General features: G+C 44.3%; 1 protein-coding gene across 1 annotated transcript in view; it reads right to left on the minus strand.

Annotated features, from left to right (window-relative positions):
• Positions 1–4,673: 4,673 nt before the first annotated feature.
• LOC147748518 (coiled-coil domain-containing protein 159-like) overlaps positions 4,674–23,294 on the minus strand; it is a 402,735-nt gene continuing 384,114 nt past the window's right edge. The window contains exon 13 of the mRNA XM_086936450.1: positions 4,674–5,696. The gene's annotated coding sequence lies outside the window, so the exon portion shown is untranslated. The remainder of the gene's footprint in view (positions 5,697–23,294) is intronic.

A 23,294-nucleotide genomic window follows, 5' to 3' on the forward strand; every position in this document is an offset into this window, starting at 1 on the left:
GTGCTCTTCCACCACTTGGTTTCGTTCACGCTCCAGTTCCAGGTCAGATGCTGAGCTGCCCTACTACCCACGTTCACCTAACTTTAAAACCATTTCTAAAAGCTGGGCTAACTCTGGATCGCCTCCCTTCACTTTGTCCACTCTACCGCCCTTGGCAGGAATGGCACTCCCGCAACCTAAGGGGCATTGAACAGTGCAATGCAAGCAATAAAATAGTCAAACCTGCTCTTAACTGTCACTCATCTTAAGTTCCCGATACAAATTCCCAGCCCGATGCTGCTGCAGCAGAAGGTGTAACTGCAACAAATGATGGACGGAATGCTGGATGATTCAAACATTCTCTCCCAGTCTGGGTTAAATACATTGTTCTTTTGCTCACTGCGCCACATCAGTTTGGACCCAGCTATATGCAAATCAGTCTTGACCCTGTGCCTCATGGGAACAGTCCAGACCGAACTGCCAAGCCAGGTCCTCCCTGGACCGGAAACAAGCATCCTGGGACCGGTTTTGAGGTATGTCACCCTTCATCAGCCAGGTTGGCTTGAATCCAAGTGGCACAGTGAGGAAGGGACTCACGTATGGGCATACCCATCCCACTTAGGGCGCAAAGTGTAACTGCATATGGCTGGGTCCAAACTGGGGTGGGGTAGTGGGCAAAAGACCAATAGATTTAACCCAGAACTCTTGACTGGAAGAGAATGTTTGAATAATTCAGCATTCCGTCCATCATTTGTTGCAGTTACACTTGGTCTTAAACATGTGAAACACAGAGAAATGCTTTATGTCTCCTCGTTTTTGCTGTTTCCATGTGTGCTGCATTGTGCAGCACACATAGAATCAGTAAAACGCCATTGATTGTTTATATGCAGGAAGGTGTCCCTTCCTGTACTTGAACAATAATTGAAAAAAAATGACGCTTTGCAGCTTCTATGAGTGCTGCATTAATGTAATGATGTAATGATGATACTTGTAAAGCGCACTGTTACCCCATATCGGGGTGTCCTGGCGCTGAAGACCGCTGGGGAACCCGTCCTGGCTTTCCCTCAGCCCACAAAGAGGTTACAAAGCGCCATTTAAGATTGTTTATTTGCAGGAGGGGATACCTTCCTGCGCAAAAACAATCATTCCCCTGCTATGCAGACACCCTTGCACTATAGTTCAAGGATGCTTGCGATGGCGCTAGGCAGCTAAATTAGCACCAGCGCAGGGGTAACAGGGCTGCACCATATTCTTGTCAGTACGTGCAGCCCAGCATTTCAGAAGTGGCGGAGCTTGGCGTTAAGCCAAGGAGGATAACGCCACGCTCTGCCACTTCTCTTGTAACTATGCCCCTGGTCTGGGCACAAGTTGATTTTTGGTGGATTGTGAAAGGCCAAGCAATAAATAAAGATGCCTTTAAATTATCTCTTTATCTTATCACATTTGCTGCGCTTCGAAGACAGAATTAAACTGTTGGAGGCAGATGTATCAAGATTCCAATTTGCGATTTCTAAATAGCGATTTTTAAGGAATCGCTATTTAGAAATCACAAAATGGAATGTATGTAAAAAAATCGCTATATTTTAGCGATTTCTTAGTCTTCCTTATTCGCGATTTCGCATTTTGCGAATTCACAAATAAGGAGTAATTTCCCATGCATTCCTATGGGGCCCGGAGGCCCATAGGAATGATTGTGAAAATATTCTCAATTTGCGATTCGCAATTTGCTAATCGCAAATTGAGAATAATTTCAAGGGTAATCACAAAGAAGGGGCGAGGGTTAAAGACAATTTATACTCCGCCACCCCGAACCCCCGAGAGAACACTAGTGTATACACGAAAGGGGTGGGAAGAGTAAATAATAATATTGTATATACTAATATGGTAAAAAATAGAGTCAGCCCCAATAGGGCAAATCGCTCTATTTGGAAAAACTGCCCTCACTCACATACCGAGGTATGTGACATGCTTCATCATTGGGCCTGCTTACAATACGCCCTGGTGTACCCCACACAGGACGGAGCATAAGGGAGGTGGGGAAAAATAATAAATTCCACTTAACACAACATATAGTCAAACAGGCCAGACAGACACAACACTTAACACATCCACTGTGCTGAAAATGGTGCAAACACCTTGTGTTTCCAAACCGAAAAGTGCGACAAAGAAATTATGCAGTATGGGGAGTGATTTAAGACTGATTAAAGGTGTCAACTAGAAAAACAACTTTATTAAACGTCACTTGGCACCTCTACCAGGATTAAAAAGATGAAAAAACAGAGGATGGGAAAATGCCTTCAGGAGATAATTAGGAACCTCAAGGCTTCCCTCCTACCACTGCCAGAGTCAACATGTTTCGACCGCTCTTGATGCGCCTGTATGGTCACTCCGGTCTTCGTCAGGACCGTCGCATTCGGTTTCTTTCGGGGTCCCCCCGTAATCTGGGGGAAAGTTATTACCACTACAGGGAGGTAGGTCCAAGAAATCCTTACCAATCCTGTGTAATCTATGGAGAGTGTCCCCTTAAGTGCGGGAAAACAATCACTGTGGCAAAGAAAGAAGAACAGAGGGGGCGGATAAGCACCCTTATGTATATCCACCCATTCCAAATTTCAATAACGTACTTAGTTTAATTTGTGGCCACTAAGTGGTATGTCTGATGAGTTTTAGAAAGCCCCAGATGCATAGTCGTGCATAGGCTACTTTAATAACAACCTTAAGAATCCCTATGTAGTCTGAGAATCTTAGGCATGCATCCCTTATAGTAAACCAATTAACTGTCTTGGAGCAGACAGCAGTCCCAAGTACTTAGAAGCACTATATACAGTACAATAACCGATTCATACCAACAGTATCCAAAACTGTTGTAATGTCCCCACTGTAGGTGTAACATACAGTCATTTAACTTACCGAGTTTATGTGTTGCAAACACTCGTACTGGTGTCCGGTGTACAGGACGCCAGAGAACACAATCTGCAAATAAACATATAGAGGGAACCATGAGGTGAAAAGTATATGTCCCTCTTATATGTCAGACACACTCTTGTGTTCTATTCCACTATAGTTGTCATCTTTTTAACGAGTGGAGAAATCGCCTATGCCAGGAGCGATCCCCAATCGCAACTCAGCGCTCAAATTGCCCTCGTCACCGTGAAAACCGCTTCTGTCAGAAGCGTTCACCCCTCCAAAAACCGTGCACTCAGGATTGCCCTCGTCAGTTAATAAGCAGCCGCTCATGTCTGTAGCGAATATCCCCTTCCTCCTAGTGAGGCCCCCATGTTACCGTTCTGAAGGCTTGTCCTCCGCAAGTATGGTACGACCCGTGGCACCGCGTAGATGGAATACGCGGTGGTGCACCCGCCTTCTAGTTGATCTGGGATGCACTCGCGTCCCACGTGACCACGTCTACGGACGTCTACGCGTCTCCCGCGTATGACCCGAGGATCATGGGAAGTGTAGTTGCACACGCTCATAGCACACTGTGCCCCGGGTTCGAGGCTGCTATGGGAGCAGAAAAAGGCATTTTTACAAGAGTAGTGTGACATAATGGAAAAATGTCCTGATATTACCCTTGATAATAAGGCATGATTTTTCTCAAATAAAGTGATGTTGGCCACTCACATTTCCCAAGTAATGGCGTATAAGATGTAAAAGAAAATCCAAATTACTTGTAAGGAAGTCAGGTGAAATCAGAAAGTTGACAAATGAGTCCCTAAGGAAGAGTTTATAGTTATGGCGTGCACAAATGGTTAGGCGTATTATAAGTACCATATTCCTCCTTGAATGAGGAAGAAGGCGAGTGACGCAGGGAAAAGAACAAGAAGGTATCAAAGAAAATCAAATTTCCCTTTCGTGGTATCCCATGCCTCCGCTCATATACATCTGGATAAGCCTATATAGGTGTTCCAATAATCTATTTTTTACCATATTAGTATATACGTGTATACAATAATTTCAAGGGTGCAGGGGTGTCTCAAAGACACCCTGCTGCACCCCTGAAATCTACATGTGTGTGCATATGGCGCACATACATGCCCTATGGGCATGTGTGTGCGTCACATGCCACCTTAAAAAATGCCAAATTGTGCATTTTTAAAAGAATCCACAAATTAACATCAACTACAAGTTGGTGGTAATTTGCGAATTCTTAACCAAAATTCGCGATTGTAAAATGCTACATACATAGCATTTAAGGAATCGCAAAATTGCGATTCCTTAAATGCTATGGCAAAATGAGGAAGCGCAAGTTTTTGCGATTCCTTAAATTGCGAATTTTTGATGCATGCCAAAACATGCAAAAAGACCGTTTACGATTCGCAAAGGCCGAAATTCTGCGAATTTCGGCCTTTGCGATTCGCAAAAGGCTTGATACATCTAGGCCTCAGTCTATGTTTTCTGGCAAATTGATGCTTTTTTAACATGGGGATTGGTATTTATAAACTCCTCTCACTTTGCATTCAGAGAAAGAAAAGTAAAGTGAATATTGTGACAATCTTGCTGGGTGCAAGTGTGTGAACAGAAAGTTTGTAGGATGTAATTCTTTGTAACACACAACAAAATGTAAATACCTGTAAATTAACTTTACACATTCAAGTAGTTATGAGGGCAAATAACAAGTACATTTTTTTGTAATTCTAAAGTGTGATTGAAACAAAGATTGTAATAGGATCAAAATAAATCATGACGCTTAATTTGGTGGTGCACAAATGATATATATTCACAGAAACATGATTTACACACATAATCATTTGTGAGCAATAGGGTTTCATCAGTAAAACTGTATGTCTGTGCAAATGTAGTGGTTATTTCAGTGGAAAATGTGCTGTCTTTAAATGACAGTGAGCTACAACACAATGCTTCAGTTACATTAAAAAATTGCCAGCTTCATGTCCATTACAGTTAGGTGGGTCGCGAAACGTTGTCATTCTAAAAATCGGGCTGTGGTTCTAAAAAGTTTAGGAACCACTGCTCTAAGCCATTGACAGGCCACATCTCAATGTAACTTTGAAGACTAGATTTTAAATTGCACACATTCAATTTTCGACTAGTTTACATCTTAACTTTTACTCCTGGTGATTTCTCAGCGTTACCACTGGGACACAACTCCACATAATCACTAGCCCATAACTAAAATCTTCTCTTAATGTGACCTCCAGGCCTCCGCTCAGCTTTACCGTGTAGCCACACCTTTACTACTTGTTCACATCTTAACTCAATAACCCCACCACTCTTTAATCTCTAAACCACATCTTATATTCACCACTAGACCTCATCTGAACTGTTCCTCTATCCCAAATGCCAACGTTAGGCCACCTTTGGTTTTTACCACTAACAATGACTCGCCCTAACCAAGAGCCAGGATCTTCATTAAAGTTGATGGCCACATACCAACATTACCACTCAACTACATTTCAAAGTAAGCACAAGACAACATCTCCTCACTCCCATGCACTAGGTATTACACGCAAAGTTGAGTGATCTGTTGAGGGCAGTGAACTATCTCCATGACCATGCCATCCCCATCCCAGCTACTTTTACAAAACCTGTCAATTACCAGGATTCTTCATCATTATTTCATAGGTGGAACACCTGGTGGGTAGGTTACACACAAAAATCCAGGCAAACACAGTCTGAACTGTTTTACCCCTTTATTTAGAATTTAGGGGTATCCCCAAAGAAGGTGGTTGCACATCACATGGACCAGAAGTCAGTTCATCCTAGGAAAAAGACAGAAAAAAGAGACAAATGGAGAATGGTGGTTAAGATTAGAAACTGACAGGTGGCCACATGTTTGTCTCCTCATAAGTAGGGTTTCTTCAACCAGACACACCTGTATCCAAAAAAAGGAGTAGCCAAGTCATTCTTCTGAGGGTTAGCAGGGGCGCCTTTGCTTGAAATCCTCTGCTGTCTACAGGCCAGCACTATGGAGAATATGAAACACTTGAAATGTATTTTTGGGCCAAAGTGGAACCTTACAATTTATTTCCTGGCCAAGATCAAATTACAAGAGTTTTATTCTTGGCCATATGTAGCTGGGGATCTTTTTGCACTTTTATGGCCAAAGTGGAATAGCTGGAGTTTTATTTTTGGCTGCTGTGAATTCTTATTTACCCAACATGGAAAGAAGGGAGGGTCTTTTTGGCCAAGGTAATAAAGCTGGAGTTTTTTTTGTGGGCATTGCTGGAATGCTGGAGCCTAACCGGCACAAGTCAGACCTACAAGGGAAGTCTGTTTTTTGTCTCCTGTGTAAGCAGGCAACATTGACCTTTCTTTGTGATTAACATGTGACCAATCAGACTTCACCTTGCACTTGGGAAACACTGCTTTGACCTTCTGAGTCACTAATCAGTACCAGCAGTGACTCGTCCTAATGGATGAAGGGGCCACGCCCCCTCACCTTTTGCCTAAAAAAAGAGTGTCTGTCAGGCTGAGCAAAGGTCAGCCGGACAGAGATTCTTTATTTTCAGGTCAGGCAGCCAGGAGCTAGACTTGCGCCAAATGAGCTGGCACGTGGCTGCCTGAGCTGAACTTTGCTGGGCTGAAGATGTCACAGCTCCTGTGAGCGTACCTCTTCAGCCTGACAAAGCACCTGGAGGCCCTCCCCCTTGTGAAAAGGGGGAGCATCACTGATTGCCTCAGACCTGGGTGCTTCAGTTGTAATCCCTGAAGTGCCCAGGGTCGAGTGTCAATCACTGACACCTTGTCACAGAGTGGGGTGGGGTCAGCAACTCTCACTGACCCATCCCATTCTGTGACGAGAAGGGACTGCTGCCCCACCTCATTGGCAGGCCTAAGGTCAGCTCATGAGGGAAGGCTGCAGTCCCAACCTTCCTAGGACCTTCGAGGCAGAGCTGCACAGATAAATGCGATTTTAAAAAAAATGTTTGGTGCATGCATGAATATATGGGAGGGAGTGTTGTAAAAGGATATGTGTGTGCGCATGCGTGCATGTGTGAACGCATGGGTGTGAGTCAGTGTTTATATTTGCATCTGTGTCCAGTACGCCCCCCTCCCGGCTCTAAGTACCGGCCGTCACTGGTCAGTACTATCCTTGCCCTTGGGACGCGCTGCTTTGATCTTTGCCTTCAGTGTGAAAAGTCAGCATTGATCTTATCCACTGAAGGCACTGCCTGACTTTTGTCTACACCGACATTGGCTTTGGTACACCGCTTCTTAGGATTCTGTGTGAACACCCAGTACGACCTTGCCCTTAGTTCAACCAGCTTTGTCTTCTGTGTGGGCAGTCAGCCTTGACCTTGCCCTTCAAACACACTGCTTGACCGGCTTCTGATACCTCACGCTGATGGAGCAAGTATTCGCACGTTACGCGACTTGCTTGAATTCATGAATCTCGAGTAACTTTAACTCTATAATCAATTTGTTTGTCTCACTAATAGTGCACATTTACACTATACAAGGGTGTCCCAGAGAAGCTTGCTTATGTGTTTACTACACAGTAATAACACTTGCTTTTAAAATGGTCGCTGCTTTGCGGGAATTTAGTCTGCGCATGCGTCGGTCATACCCATGTGATGTGACGCACTCGCAGTTCTGGAGGGAACTTGTTGCTCATGCGCAGTATTGCTAAAATGGCCGCTTTGTTTCTCACATGCTCCGTGCTTGCATTGCCGCTTTTGCAAAGCTGTTTGTTTTGCTTAACTCTTAATGCTATAGTATTATAAAGTCAGGGGTGTAGTATAGCCTCTCACGGTATACAGTGTATTCATTTTGTGTGTTTCTAAATTGTTTCCGCTTACTTTTCATGTATTGTTCTCCATGGGCCTGAGAGGCGCTTGCTACTCCATATTTGAAGCTTCTATGGTCCCAGTCACATGATGGGGGAAAATAAAGTCATGCAGCAGTGGAACCCAGCTAGCTGGCAGCCGAAGCCAAGATGCTCCTGGGAACCAACCTGCGACCCAGCAAGACAAAGCTGAACTGTACCTGCACTTGCTACAATTGTATAAACCTTACTGTGCACCCTATTGTCTTCTAAAACTCTCTTGCCATGGGAACTGGAATGTAAGGGGTGGGTTCGAAAATGAATATTAAGCCTGAGAAAGTCTAAATTTTAGGAGGTACCATGACCTAACCTCCTCCCTTGCCCAATCAGAATTTAGGGAACCTTTCAATTGCAACATTTGTGGGTGGTACATTGACCCGAAAACAGTATAATTAGCCTAGGTTTAGCTAGAGAAATTGTCCGACTTGTCCGAATAGCTGACCTGTCACTGACCCAACGAACTCTATAGGTGATTGATACAGAGAGCTGCCGAGCACTCTGTCCGTAATTTCCACAGACTCAGTCGGGGTTTTGGAAACCTTAAGTGCTGGCGAAGCACTTTGCTGGGAGATTCGAGAACCCAATCGGGGTTATTGGCAGATTCCTTGCAGAGAGGGGGTAACGCATGCGTTGCATCCGAAGCTGCAGGTGTTGGTCGTACCCTTTGGTGAGCCCAGTCCTGATCCAAATCCGTGGGTTATCCTGTCCTGACTGTCCATGAGCTGTACCTGCTCGCCTACTGGCAGCCCAAGTCCTTGAGGGTCCTTTCCCGCTTTTTCCAACTGACCCGTGGCCAGGGTTAGTCTTCAACCTGTCCTAGGTAAATATAATTTATGTGGGTGTTTGTCTTTCCAAAACCTCTTTCCTAACGTCCCGAATAAAAATCTACTTGCATACGTTCTTTTCCTCCCAATGTTCTATAAATGAGATTTTCGTGTATCTTGTCTATTAGCATGTTCCATTCTCTCCCTACCCTTAGTCAAACACAGAACCGTTTGCATATATAGTTGTTCCATTCTTACCCTCCCTTTAGAGAACAAGCACATCTGGACAAATCAAATGACATAAGTTTAGTTTCTTATGAACCGTTAGTGACTTTCGAAAGTCTGCTTTGATTAGTATGTTCCCTTTCTTTACCCGCCTTTAGTGAAATTGTGAAAGTCTGCTGATCTAGAATAGCGTGTTCCTTATTTTTCCCTTCCCTTTATTTTTTGATATCTAAATGTTTCTTACTCTAATTCATAGTTATACTATCTTCTTAATCCTAGTTATAGACAGTTTGATCTGTGTAAATTTGTGGCTCATGGCAATTAAGAATGAAGAGAACTAGATAAAGGTTTTGAAAACTTTTAGCGTCTGTGGTTATTATAAATTTCAACCGTTTTTTCAAATGTTGCATGGTATTTTTATGCTATTTACCTACTCCCAAAACTAGCTCCTGATCCATTGTGATCTTAGGTACCTGTTACAAGGATTGGTAAGTCAGGTACACGGATGGTTAGAAGAAAATCTGAATTGCTGATAACAGCGTGTAGGTTACCTGATTAAAGTATACATGAAGATTATTCTTTTATGGGCCCGAGTGTGCAATATGTTTGGTCGGGTGACCTGCGCGCTCTATCAGTAATTTTCTGGTAGCAGAGCTATGGTTAGGACTAGTTAAGATAGGTAGATAGGTTACTTGTTGATATACCGTGAAAAATTAAATGTGCTGCTAAAAATATTTTTTTTATTTGCAAAAATCGATCGATCAAATTGCTTTGAAATGCTATAAAATTGTTTTGATGAAATGCTGCTATATGATTTTTAATGTATTAACCACTTGTTAGTGATTGTTATATGTTGTCTGGAATCCCCGGGGGCAGAATAGCGGGTGGTGAGGAGAATCCACTTTGCAGAGAGGTCACTTACAGTGAGGAAAATTAGTGCATGGTTAGGTAGAACTGGAAGCGCTAATTAGGGTTTTCTGTATGAGTAGTTGAATAAATGATAACAACGAGTTCGCTAACTTCAGTTGTGATAAAACCTAGTAAGGGTCACACGAGAAGGAGTAGTAGGTTCGTCGGAACTTGAGTGATAGCAAAGGAGTTCGCTAGTGAAACTTTAGACTTAGTATATATCCCGAAAAGAGTGGATGAGTCAAAGAAGTAGCAGGTTCTCTAATGCTTGTGTGAAGGGTAGGTAGAAGGATCTATCCGTAGTGTATGAAAAGTAGACAGAAGAGGTTTACTTGCAGTGAAACAAATCTTTCCTTTCTAGACACTCGAGTACAGTGGCGAATGTTATACGTTGTAAACTAAATAGAGCACTAGCACTTTAAGAAAGAAATCAAGTGTCCGTTACCTTGTGAAGGAGGGAGTCAGTTGCGGAGTTGCGCTGACGTCACTCTGTGCCGCGCTGGTATTGGTCGAAACAGCGGGTGTGTAACGGAGCAGGAATTGTAAAGGAGGGGTGAGTGCCGGAGCGTGAGACCGCGTCTCACGGAAAAGCAGCGCACCCATTGGTCGAAATTATTTGCAATCACAATGTTGATTGGTTATTGAAATTTACAAGACGCCCTAGCATTGGAAGAAAATAGTAAACATAAGTACGTATTTTATCAAATTTAAACTTCCACAAATATATGTGGTATTTGCTTAATCCTGAGACTCGACCTGGTCCTAGGTACTTAGGGTTTGCGAAAGATCAGTGGAAAGGTCGTAGACTAGACGGAATGTACGGAAGCAAGAGAAAAATGACTCTCGTAGACAAGGGTAAAAATTACTTTAAGAAAGATAAACCCATCAAAACCAGAGAAGGAGTTATCATTCCACCACCTAGTACTCCCGCATCGTTTATGATGTTTGACAAAGGGTATCATACCTGTGTATGGATGGAAAATTGGGTGGAATATACTAAAGATGACAGAGTTTTGGCATTTCCCTTAGATGGTACCTTTAAGGGTAGAATTTTGTTTAATTTGAGGACCCGAATGAATGATTTACACCCCAGACCAAGACTGACGCAATATGAGGCCCTAGAAGAATGGGAGATTGAGGCCTTTGAGCGAGACAGACCCAGAATGGATAAGGGGTTAGCAAAATTTTATCCAAAGAATCAGAGGGAGACCAGAGAGAAAAAATTGAAACAGTGGAGACAGAATATGATGGTAGAAGGACTATTTCCAGTACCTGCTGTAGACGAACCCGTAGGAGGAAAAAGGACAGAGAAAACCCGACACTTAATGACTGCGGGTGATTCAGAAGATGAATACCTGGAGGATTCATTAATGAAAAATCTCCACCCCCATATGATGAGGAGTCTAGGTCCTTGAGTTAGAAAAATCCATCTTTAGGCTTTCCAGTAATAGAAGAGCCAGTGCATCTGATACGGCAGGACCAGGTTATAGGCCTAGTGGTAATGAGGGATTGAGCCTGCCCGATACAACTGTTCCATGTTATAGACCGTCCTGTGGGGAGGGACCAAGTACGACCATTCCCACTGCCCCGAATCTTTATCCACCTTTAATTCCACAAGTAATACATGAAACCTCCATGGAAAAGGTTTTGCAGGACCGAGAAAGGAAAGCCTTAGCTAAACAGAGAAATGAACTCATTCAGAAAATATCCCAGTTAAATTCAAGTCCTGAAGCTCTGACAATTCCAGTAACCATGGGCCCAGTTGTTCCTCTTTATGGGGATAGACAGGCTAGTCCAAAGACTCCAGTTATTGCTCCAGCTGTAGTGCATCCAAGAAAAGAGCCCTTAATAGTTGATGACCAGGCAAGTGAATGCGAGTCTGTAATTTCCCTGATGGATTTGCCCATAAGGGAACCGGAAGTCAGTGCACAGAGAAAGAACACTCAGACTAGTGCAAGAGAAGTCCTGATAGAGTCAGCTTCAGGTACTCGAAGTGCCACAGTAGTGACTCCGGAAGAAATAGATCGATGACCGGGGAATTAGAAAAGATAAATCCTCAGCCAAAACCATTAGATATTTACAAGTTAAGAATAGAATTTGAAGAACTGATGGCTGGGAATGTGGGACTGGACAGGCTGAACACGCTTAGTGAGGAAGAGCTACTGTTCATCTGTAAGAGTATTACTAGAAACACCAGAGTGTTCCATGAGAAACTAATGGACACAGCAGCTAATATGGGAATAGATGTCAGCAAGTCCAAAGTATCACAAAAACCCTACAGAGCAGAATTTTCTGACAAAGATTTAGAAAACATGAACGTGTCAGGGAAAAAGGTGAAGATAAGAGAATTGCTGAACCTGTTACAAAAATGGGGAGACCTAGAAAAATGGAAGAAAAGGTGGGCAAAGAAAAAGGAAGACAGTAGAACCAGACAAGTGTCCTCTGAATATGTCCTAAAAGAAGCTGACAAGGCAGAAACATTGTATCCTATGAGAGAAGTGCCAGGTGGAAAATATGTACATGTTCCATGGTCCCGACATGATATTGTGTCATTCACAAATGATTTCCCAAAATTACGAGAAAAACCTGTAGAATGGTACAGGCAGGTTGAGAGATTTATTAAAGTTCATAAATGTCTCCTGAAAGATCTAGATGGGTTCTTTGACATTGTAGTTCCCATAGATTTATGGACAGAATGCAAAATTGCTGTTGATTGGCCAAGTGAAGAGTATGCCAGAGACCCAAGGACAGGAGCCCCCTCAGGGGAGGTGATGAGAAAGTATGACCAGGTAATACTGTACTTGAAAGGAAAGGTGCCTGCTAAAGAAACTGGTTTGACCCTTATAGATAGAACTACTCAAAATCGTGATGAAACTGTACATTCATACTATGAACGACTATTACAGGTGTTCAAAACGTACAGTGGACTAGGTAACATTGAAATGAAGGACATGACCCATTTCATTTATCGATTCGTGTTAGGGTTAAGACCTGAAATTTCACAGTGGATTAAAGACAATAAAATCTGTTGGCAAGCCAAGCCTTTAGATGAGGTCCTGAAGTACGCCAAGTATTGTGAAGATGAGCTGGAAAATAAACGAAAAGAATTAAAAGAAAAGGTTATGTGGGCACAAGTAAAATTAGCTGAACAACAAGAAAAGCAGTTAAGTAAAATGAATAATAATACCCAGAATCAAGGCCCTGGGGGTGGAGGGAAGCCCAGAGTAAAGATGAGCCGAGAGGAGGCCAAAAAGAAGTTTCCCTGTCACGGGTGCGGACAAATAGGGCACTGGAGAGATGAGTGTCCAGCGGTACAGAATGGTAATGTGCCAAATAATGATTTGAATCCACAGGTGTAGAAGGAGGGGCCACGAAAGACACAGCAACAGGTAAAACAGCAACAGTTGCCTCGTGCACCTAGGCAAAACTATAGGAGTAGAGCACAACAGAGGGAGGAAGCAGAGATTTGGGAAGGAAGGGAGGATAGAAATGCAGCAACTTCGCAATTCCTGTTGAATGATACATTCCTCTGTGATGAACCTTACTGACAGTGCCTGAGGGGGGAGGACGAGGAGTGCGTGCTTGGCGCCTCCTTGCCGGTAGACCAGTCAGGGCCACACATTGAAGGAATTGTTGAAGGAAATAATGTCACCTTTCTGTTGGACACTGGTGCTACCCGTTCTACTGTGAGAACAGCAGATGTTCCAAACCTACCCCTCTCGGGAGAAGCAATCCAAGTAGTGTGTGTTTCTAATCAATTAATTAGTACCCCAGTTACCGAGTTCATGGAGATCACAATAGGGAACTTCAAAGAAATGCACAGATTTGTAGTCTGTGATTCAAGTCCTGTGAACTTACTAGGACGTGATTTGTTGTGCAAATTGAATTGTACCATCTTTTGCACACCAAAAGGCATTGAAATTCAGACCCCAGATGAAGATGGAATTTACAAATTGATTTTAATAAGGCCTGACTCAGAAATTAAAAGACTGACAATACAAGACTTACCTGAAGAACTCCAACAGACAGTGAAACCATAAGTATGGGATTTTACTGGAAAAGATGTAGGACTAATGGCAAATGTAGACCCTGTTAAAATAGCCATAAAAGAAGATGCAGTTTACCCAAATACCAAACAGTACAAAATGAGTGCAGAAGTAAAGGCAGGGGTTGCCATTGTAATAAAAAGATTGTTAGAAGCAAACATCATACAGGAGGTAATGAGCAGTCCTTGTAATTCGCCCATAATTGGAATTAAGAAACCGAGTGGGAAGTACAGGGTAGTGCAGGACCTGCGCAATGTAAATAAAATCGTTGTTCCTTGCTGCCCTATTGTGCCAAATCCTGCAGTGATGTTGTACCAAGTTCCATGGAATGCTGAATGGTTTACCGTCATTGACTTATGTCACGCATTCTTTTCAATCCCATTGCATCCAGACAGCAAATTCCTTTTCTCATTTGAATTCGACAGTCATGTCTACGTCTGGAATCGTGTCCCTCAGGGGTACTCAGAGAGTCCTTCAATCTTTAACCAGATTTTGAAAAAGTGTCTTGAATCTTTGGTATTACCTGGAGAATCAGTCCTGGTGCAATACATAGACGACCTCTTGGTGGCGTCTAAAAGTCGGAAAGACTGTGTTATTGACACCATTGCCTTACTGAACCATTTGGGTGAAGGAGGGCATAAAGTATCGCCAGACAAATTGCAGTTCTGTACCTCTTCAGTGAAATATCTGGGGCACCAGATAGAGAAAGGTATCAGGAAAGTAACCACAGAAAGAATTAGGATAATTCGAAACATGCATCTACCCAATACTCAGAAAGAAATCAGAATGTTCCTTGGCGTTGTAGGATACTGTAGACAGTGGACTGTGGGATTTGCAGTTCTAGCAAAACCATTAATAAAAATGACAAAGAAAGGAGCAAAGGACCCAGTGGAATGGGATGAGGAAAGCATGTCGGCTTTTACAAAATTACGAGACTGTCTGTGTACAGCTCCTGCATTAGGGATGCCTGATTATTCAAAAGAATTTGCATTGTTTTGTGTCACACGAGACAATTGTGCCCTGTCAGTCCTAACCCAAGCGCATGGTTTGACTAGACGTCCTGAGGCATATTTTTCTGCTACTTTGGATACAGTGGCTGCTGGATTGCCTGGATGTCTGAAAGCGGTAGCTGCAACTTGCATGAGTCTTGAGCAGAGTGAATCCATCATTATGGGACATCCGGTAACTGTGTATGTTCCACATGCAGTTGTAATCTTACTGACTTGAACTAAAACTCAGTACCTCACACCTAGTCGGCAGACTAAGTATGAAAGAATCCTGGTGGGTGCAGCAAATGTAACCATTACACGATGTAACATACTGAATCCAGCTACCCTATTACCAGATTCCCTTATTGCAGAACTAAAGGGAGAGGTCGAGCATGATTGCATTGACCTGACCGAGTTCAGTACAAAACCACGCCCAGACATTAAAGAAATGCCTTTGCCTGTTGAAGATTTCGAACTGTTTGTAGATGGCTCGTGTCTAAGACATGAGGATGGAGGTCTAAGTGCTGCTTACGCAGTGTGCACATTAGAACGTGCAGTAGAAGCATCCTATTTGTTTGGAGTCAAGTCTGCACAAGTAGCCGAATTGGTTGCATTGGCAAGAGCCTGTAAAGTTGGGAAAAATAAGAGAACAACCATATATACGGATAGCCAGTATGGTTATGGGGTTGTGCATGACTTCGGCCAATTGTGGCTGCAAAGAGAGTTCTCTTCCAGGGGATACTCATTAATAGTCATAAGCACTGAATTATCTCCGCCCATGAGCGGGGACCCGGAACACATAAACAATATACATATATATGTGTAAATATAACCAAAAGTACAAAGTACTAAGTAATTATACACATATACATGTATAATAACCATAATATGCAGCCTAACCTTAACACATAGGCTAATCAAACCAAACCTTACACGTTCTGAAGCATGAAAATATGCTGTATATAAATGCAATAAACAGGCATGAGCCTAAAATGCATTTCATAGCCATGAAAAACCTTTTATTTTCATCAAAGAACCTGTTGTAAACAGTTATTAGCCTAAAAGGGCTGCATATGAAAAAATGTCTGTGTACAGAAAATCAGACTGGCACACTGCCTTTAAGGCCCCAGAGAATCTGCACACTTTGTCTTTAAGGCCTCCAGGAGAACTCTGTTCCCATCATGCCCCACAGGTGACAGTTAGGTCAGTTCTTTTTTCCAGCTTGTTCTGTGAGGAACCTGGAACTTGAGCTCTGCTCATTTGAAGTATTTTCTGTCAGAACTTGGTTTTTCTTGCCTTTTCTTGACAAAATATAGCTTTGGTGGTGGTTTGTTACCCTTTTCTGACTAAGCTGTTGGTGTTTTTTAGTCAGAATGCACCTTTATTTTACAAATGTCCTTCCTGTGGGAAGAAGATGTCGAAAACTGACCCACACTCTGTTTGTGTGGTGTGTCTTCCAGCCTCTCATAAGGTGGAAGAATGTTATCACTGCCTCAACCTTTCAAGTAGAACTTTAAAAGAAAGAGAGAAAATGAGGTTGCTGGGCCTTCTGGAGAGAGAAAACCGTGGTGAGAAGAGTTCTAAAGGCCTATTATCATCTGCCAAGCCATCTTCTCAGCCCAAACGTCGAAGATCAGCGTCTCCAGAAGGTAGCACTAAGAAACATCGACTCCAGGGAGCGTCACCGTCAAAAAAGGTGCGCTCGACGTCGAGAACAAGATCACCGTCGGCGTCGAAGAGAGCTCCATCGACGTCGAGGACATCGCCGGTGAGGCAGTCGCCGTCGAAATCCTTTTCGACGTCGAGCCAATTGGTGTCGATTGCAGTGAGGACGACGTCGGGAGTGCAACGCTCGACGTCGAAGGATCGTGTAAGGTCGACGTCGAGGGACGAGAGGTGTCCGACGTCGAAGGATCGTGTGTCGACGTCGAAGGATAAAGGCCCGACGTCGAAGGATAAAGGGTCGACGTCGAAGGATAAAGGGTCGATGTCGAGAAAGAGTCATCGGTCGACGTCGAAGGATAGACCGAGGTCGAAAGGGAGATATACGTCGTCGTCGAGGAAAAGGTCGACGTCGAGAGAAAGAATGACGTTGAAGGATTCGACGTCGAGACCTAAAAAGAGAAGGTCAAGGTCTCCATCGCGACGTAGGTCGACGTCGAAGCATGCTTCGGGCTCGAAGCATGGAGTGTCTAGGTCTCCCCCACCTGAACATAGGTCCGAGTCGAGACTATCAAGACCAGTCTCCCGGACCTCAATTAGGTCTTTGTCGAGGTCAGAAATAAGTCCCGAACCTAGAGTGGAGACTTCCCCACATGATCAGCAAGACAACAGATCTGCAGTGGGGCAAGAGATAGTGCACCAGGACTCTTCTGTGGTGGCTCATTCGGGCTCAACCTCAGAGCAGGTGTCAGATGACAGACAGTTGGTGCCCAGACAGCGGACTCCGTCTGGTTCATTAGTTTCTGAACACAGTGCAGCTTCTAGAGCTTCCAAGTCTTCCGCAGAGCTGAACATTGTGTAGGTGTCGCCTGAAGCTTCACCTGAGCATACAGAGCGGCCTATTAACTTGTCACCGAGGTGGTTGGAAAGTTTAAGGCATTGGAAGATGCGTCCGATAATGGGGGAGAGAGCTCCGGTCCCTCGGACGGAACTGCATAGAAGATCACGCTCAAGATCCTTAGTGAGAGAGAAATCTCGTTCAAGGGAGCGTAGGAGGCAGCGATCGGCAACTCCTCAAAGAAGACGTAGAACTCCTACTCCATCTTCTACATCGTCTTCATCTTCTTCAAGATCTTCATATGGAGACTATTCTCCGACTATATCTTCTACTCCTCCTTCCAGAGTGTCTCCAGTAGACGATTTAAGCACATTTAATGATGTAATATGTCGTGGAGCGAGTAAATCCAGCATCAAAATGGCAGTTCCCCAGGTAGCAACGTCAGTCATCTTCGAAACCTTGCATCACAAGACGACTGGCAGGCCTCTTCTACCGTTAGTGCCCGGGTTAACTGAACCAGCAATGAGGACATTCCTAACTCCGGCCACGGTGGGTTCAGGTCCTTCTAGGATTGCGAAAAAGTACAAGGCTCCAGAGGAAGACCCAATGTTTTTGCGGTCTGACCCACCACCAGACTCCCTGATTGTAGCGGCAGTCAGAAAGGCGCATTCGGCAGCATCTACCTCTTCTGCTCCACCTGAAAAGGATAGTAAGAGTATGGATTCCTTGGGGCGAAGGATGTGCAATACCTCAGGATCGGTTCTGCGAGTGGCCAGTGCGGCTGCTCTATTGGGCCGCTATGACCGTCTGCTCTGGGACTCAGTGGCTCGTTTTGCAGATAAACTCCCTAAGGAGGATCAGAAAGACTTCCTGGAAATAGTGGAGGAAGGAGGGTTGGTGGCTAACCAGAGCATTAGCGCGGCTGCTGATGTGGCGGACTTGTCTGCTCATGGTTATGCACACGGTGTTTGCGCAAGACGTACAGCCTGGCTTCGCCTTACGGGGCTAAAGCCGGAGGCACAGAGGAAAATGGTCAATTTACCTTTTAATGGTTCAACTCTGTTTGGATCTCATGCAGACGACGAGATGTCTAAAATGAAGGTGGAGTTGGACACTCTTAAGGCCGTAGGGCTTGAGAAGAAAAAAGAATTTAAACGTCGGGGTACTTTTCGTCCCTATGACAAGAGATCTTTTCAGCAAAGGAGCCAACAAACGAATTGGTCTTCGCAAAATCAAGGCCAGAATCAACAAAGATCGCAATTCCAGCAGCGGCGGCCTGGACGAGGCAGAGGCACTGGAAATAGGCAGCAGTCATCTGCTGCCAAGCAGCCTCAGAAACAATGAACGGATGCTTCCTCTACAACCGTGTCCCACTCCGGTTGGAGGAAGTATTGTGCGTTATCTGGACGAGTGGAAACAGATCACGAAGGACAGATGGATGCTGGATGTCATTCAGAACGGGTACCTTTTGAGATTCAAGAAGCCACCCCCTGTCATGCGCCCTCTAAAGATGGGACAGTGGAATATAAAGCGTTTGCAACAGGAGGCGAACGTCCTCCTGAAGAAGAAGGCCATAGAACCAGTTCCTTTCCAGCAGAGAGGTCAAGGCCTGTACTCTCGATTCTTTCTTGTACAGAAAAAAGGTCCAGTCACAGAGTTCAGACCCATTCTGGTTTTGAGGCGACTGAACAAATTCATTCGGAAGGAGAGATTTCGAATGCTGGCTCTTCACCAGATCTTCCCTCAATTACACCAAGGGGATTGGATGTGCTCCATCGATCTAAAGGACGCTTATTTTCATATTCCGGTATCCAGAAAACATCGCAAATTTCTCAGGTTTCAAGTGGCGGCTCGTCATTATCAGTACGCAGTGCTCCCTTTAGGCCTGAGATCAGCTCCCAGTACATTTTCAAAATGTATGGCTGTAGTGGCGGCTTGTCTTCGAAAGAGTCGGATTTTCATATATCCGTACTTAGACGACTGGCTTCTGAAGAGTTTATCCCCATCGCTTCTAGAGGAACATCTGTCGATTTGTCTTCAGCTCATGTACAAGTTGGGTCTGCAAGTCAACTACAAGAAGTCAATAATGAACCCCACCCAGAAGATCCACTACCTGGGTGCTCAGTTGGATACAGAAGTAGAAAACGTGTGTCCTTCGGAGGAGAGGTGGTCATCCATCAGAGCGAAGTGTCTACTTCTCCTTCAAACTGCACGTCCGACAGTTCGGCAAGTGTCCTCTCTCCTGGGGTCAATGGCGTTGTGCATTTTCATCGTGCCAAACGCAAGTTTGCAGATGCGTCCTCTACAACAGTGTCTGGAAGATCAGTGGAAACAGAGGACAGGATGCTGGGAGGACCGGATTTATCTCCAATAGTCTGCAAAAGATTCCATCCGGTGGTGGATGAAGAAGGTGCACGTGATGAAGGGAGTCCCTTTTCATCAGGACCCACCAACGCAGACTCTGATAACAGATGCTGCTCTCCAAGGCTGGGGGGCGCATATGGGCCCTCTGCAGGTACAAGGGCAATGGTCAGACTTCGAGAAAGGATATCACATCAATCTTCTCGAACTGAGAGCGGTCCATCTTGCTCTCAAGTCCATGGCTCCATCTCTACAGACTCGGTCCCTCCTGGTGCAAACAGACAATACAACTACAATGTATTACTTAAACAAGCAGGGGGGTACCAGATCCAGGACTCTTTCCATAGAAGCCCAGACCATCTGGCATTGGTTACTTGCACGAGACCTGTCCATAACAGCAATTCACCTACCGGGGAGTCTCAACACACAGGCGGACGACCTCAGCAGAGACTTCGTCGAAGCGCACGACTGGGTTCTCAACGAAGACGTCGCGCACAGCATTTTCCAGGATTGGGGAACACCAGACATATATCTGTTCGCAGACGCGGCAAACGCAAAATGCCCCGTCTTCGCGTCCAGGTTCTACCAGAAAGGGTCTCAAGGGAATGCCCTTTTGATAGATTGGTGTCAAAATTTGCTGTACGCCTTTCCACCGACACCGTTGATACCAGCAGTGATCAATCGGCTGTACAAGACTCACTCCAGAATTATACTGATTTGCCCAGAGTGGCCACGCCAGTGGTGGTTTCCAGATCTCCTCCAGTTGTCAATAACACCGCACAGGAGATTGCTGTGTCGTCCGGATCTTCTGTCCAAGCAGAAGGGGCAAGTGTTTCATCCCAATCTGCCCTCCCTGCGCTTGGCAGCATGGCTCCTGAAGTCATCCAGTACGGGCACTTACAGCTGAATCTGGAGTGTATGAACATCCTTAAGGAAGCAAAGCGGCCTTCTACGAGACAATCCTACGGATTTAAGTGGAAACGTTTTTACCTTTGGTGTCAGAGTAAGGGTCTGGGCCCTATTCATGGTCAAGAAAAGGTGATCTTGCCTTATCTTCTTTACCTTGCTGAATCTGGTTTGCAGTTTAATTACATCAAAGTCCATCTTGCTGCAATAACTGCTTATAGAAAATCGCCAACACAGATATCTTTCTTTCGAATGCCTGTGGTGAAGGATTTTCTGGAAGGGTTAAGAAAGGTTTATCCTCCAGTCAGGTCTCCGTCTCCACCTTGGGAGCTTAATGTGGTATTGACTAAATTAATGGGTCCCCCATTTGAGCCGATACATAAAGCGTCTTTGCAACACCTGTCTTGGAAAGTAGCGTTCCTGGTGGCCATCACTTCTGCTCGTAGGGTGAGCGAAATCCAGGCTTTGTGTTGCAATGAACCGTACACAGTTTTTCATGGAAACAGAGTGGTGCTCAGGACTCATCCTGCTTTCCTACCTAAGGTGGTGTCGGATTTTCATATTAACCAATCCATAACATTGCCTACTTTCTTTCCGAACCCTTCAAGTCCGGCAGAACGGACTTTACATTCATTAGATCTAAAAAGGGTTTTGAAATTTTACTTAGATAAAACAAAGTCCTTGAGACAGATGGACCGTCTGTTTGTGAACTATGGTCCTACAAATACAGGTTTGGCAGCATCCAAGAGATCCATTTCTAGGTGGATAGTGTCTTGTATCTTACTGGCTTATCAGCTAGCCCACAAGTCTTTATCAGGTAGACCTAGGGCTCATTCTACGAGGGGAAAAGCTTCAACCACAGCTCTCCTTAGGAATGTGGCTATGTCAGAGATATGTAAAGCAGCTACTTGGCGTTCAGTGCATACGTTTACACGCCATTACTGTTTGGATTCTGATGCTCAGACTGATGCACAAGTGGGACAAGCATCACTCAGAAATTTGTTTGCTAATACTATTTAAACACTGTGATTTTAAAGTATGACTATGCTTTTATCTGTTCGCCCGCTTCTGTGGGTATGAGCTTGCTACTCTATTCAGTACTTATGACTATTAATGAGTATCCCCTGGAAGAGAAGGATTAGTTACTTACCTGTAATCCTAGTTCTCTTCCAGGGGTATACTCATTAAAGTCATAAGCACCCTCCCGCCTCCCCGGGCGAGCAGTACCATTAAGGTTTAAAGTTTCAATATGTTTAAGAGCAGATTCCTGCTAAAGTTTACTGTACCGTACTAAAGAACTGACCTAACTGTCACCTGTGGGGCATGATGGGAACAGAGTTCTCCTGGAGGCCTTAAAGGCAAAGTGTGCAGATTCTCTGGGGCCTTAAAGGCAGGGTGCCAGTCTGATTTTCTGTACACAGACATTTTTTCATATGCAGCCCTTTTAGGCTAATAACTGTTTACAACAGGTTCTTTGATGAAAATAAAAGGTTTTTCATGGTTATGAAATGCATCTTAGGCTCACGCCTGTTTATTGCATTTATATACAGCATGTCAGCAATATAATCCTGGAAAGAAAACAGTAGTTTTGCCAGGTACAATCGGAAAAGCAGAAGGTCCTTTTGTCAGACTACAAATTGACTTTATTCAGTTACCCCTCTGCAAAGGAATGAGGTACGTCCTTGTCTGTCTATTTTCAAAATGGGTAGAAGCTTATCCTGAAAAGAAAAATGACGGCATTACTGTAGCCAAGTTGTTACTGAGAGAATTGATACCTAGGTTCGGTTTTCCAGTTACAATTGAATCCGACAGATGTGGGCATTTTCAAAATGAAGTAATAGGCCAGCTCTGTGAAGCATTCAAAATTACCCAAATATTGCACTGTGTATATCGCCCAGAGGCTTCTGGAGTGGTAGAACAAGTGAATGGCACTATCAAATCAAGATTAGGAAAAATGTGTGAGTCCACTGGAATTAATTGGATAGACGCCTTGCCCCTTGTCCTGATGGCAATCAGAAGTATTCCAGATCGGAAGACAGGCCTGAGCCCCCATGAGATCCTGATGGGAAGAGTAATGCGACAAGCATGGGTACCAGGACACAAACTGCTAAGCATTTCTGATGATTTGGTGCTAGAGTACTGCAAGCAACTGGGTGACCAAGTGCGTTCTATCTCTCACCAGATTGGAGAAGACGCCCTCGCCAGGCCAGCAACTCCAGCCCATAATCTGAACCCGGGTGATTGGGTTGTACTAAAGAAACACACCCGGTCGAGTTGCCTTGCACCGAAGTGGGGAAAACCGAGACAAGTAATTCTTGTTACCACAACAGCGGTGAAGTGTGCAGGTGTGCCGAAGTGGGTCCATGCCAGCCATAAGAAAAGGGTGACAGAAGACGAAGAAACTGAGGCTGAAGGTTGTGCAGCTGAGGGGTCTCCTGAAGTTGGTCCTGAAGTAGCTGATGACGAACAACCGAGCACCAGTCAAGATGAGTGGGTCCCAGTAATCGACCTGACATTTGATCCCATAAGAACTAGAAGACAAACCTACTTAGATAGAGAGTGGGATAGTGAGGACGAGACAGGAATAGAAAAAGATAATCAGATCATTGAAATCCATGTCAAATCAGATAACGAGGAAGGTCAGATAGGGACAGAACAGGTTATCGACACACCAACAAGAACTCCTGAGATTGAAAAGGGACAAATAGAACATAGGGCGAAAGTTCAAGCAGAAGAAAATCAATGGTTCGAAGTGCTTGAACAGGATCAGATAGAAATAGATAAATGTGTTCAGAAAGAAGAAATTGAAATAAAACCAAGCCAAATCCAGCA

The sequence above is a fragment of the Lissotriton vulgaris genome, chromosome 1_1, assembly GCF_964263255.1.
Source record: "Lissotriton vulgaris chromosome 1_1, aLisVul1.2, whole genome shotgun sequence".
Lineage (NCBI taxonomy): Eukaryota > Metazoa > Chordata > Amphibia > Caudata > Salamandridae > Lissotriton > Lissotriton vulgaris.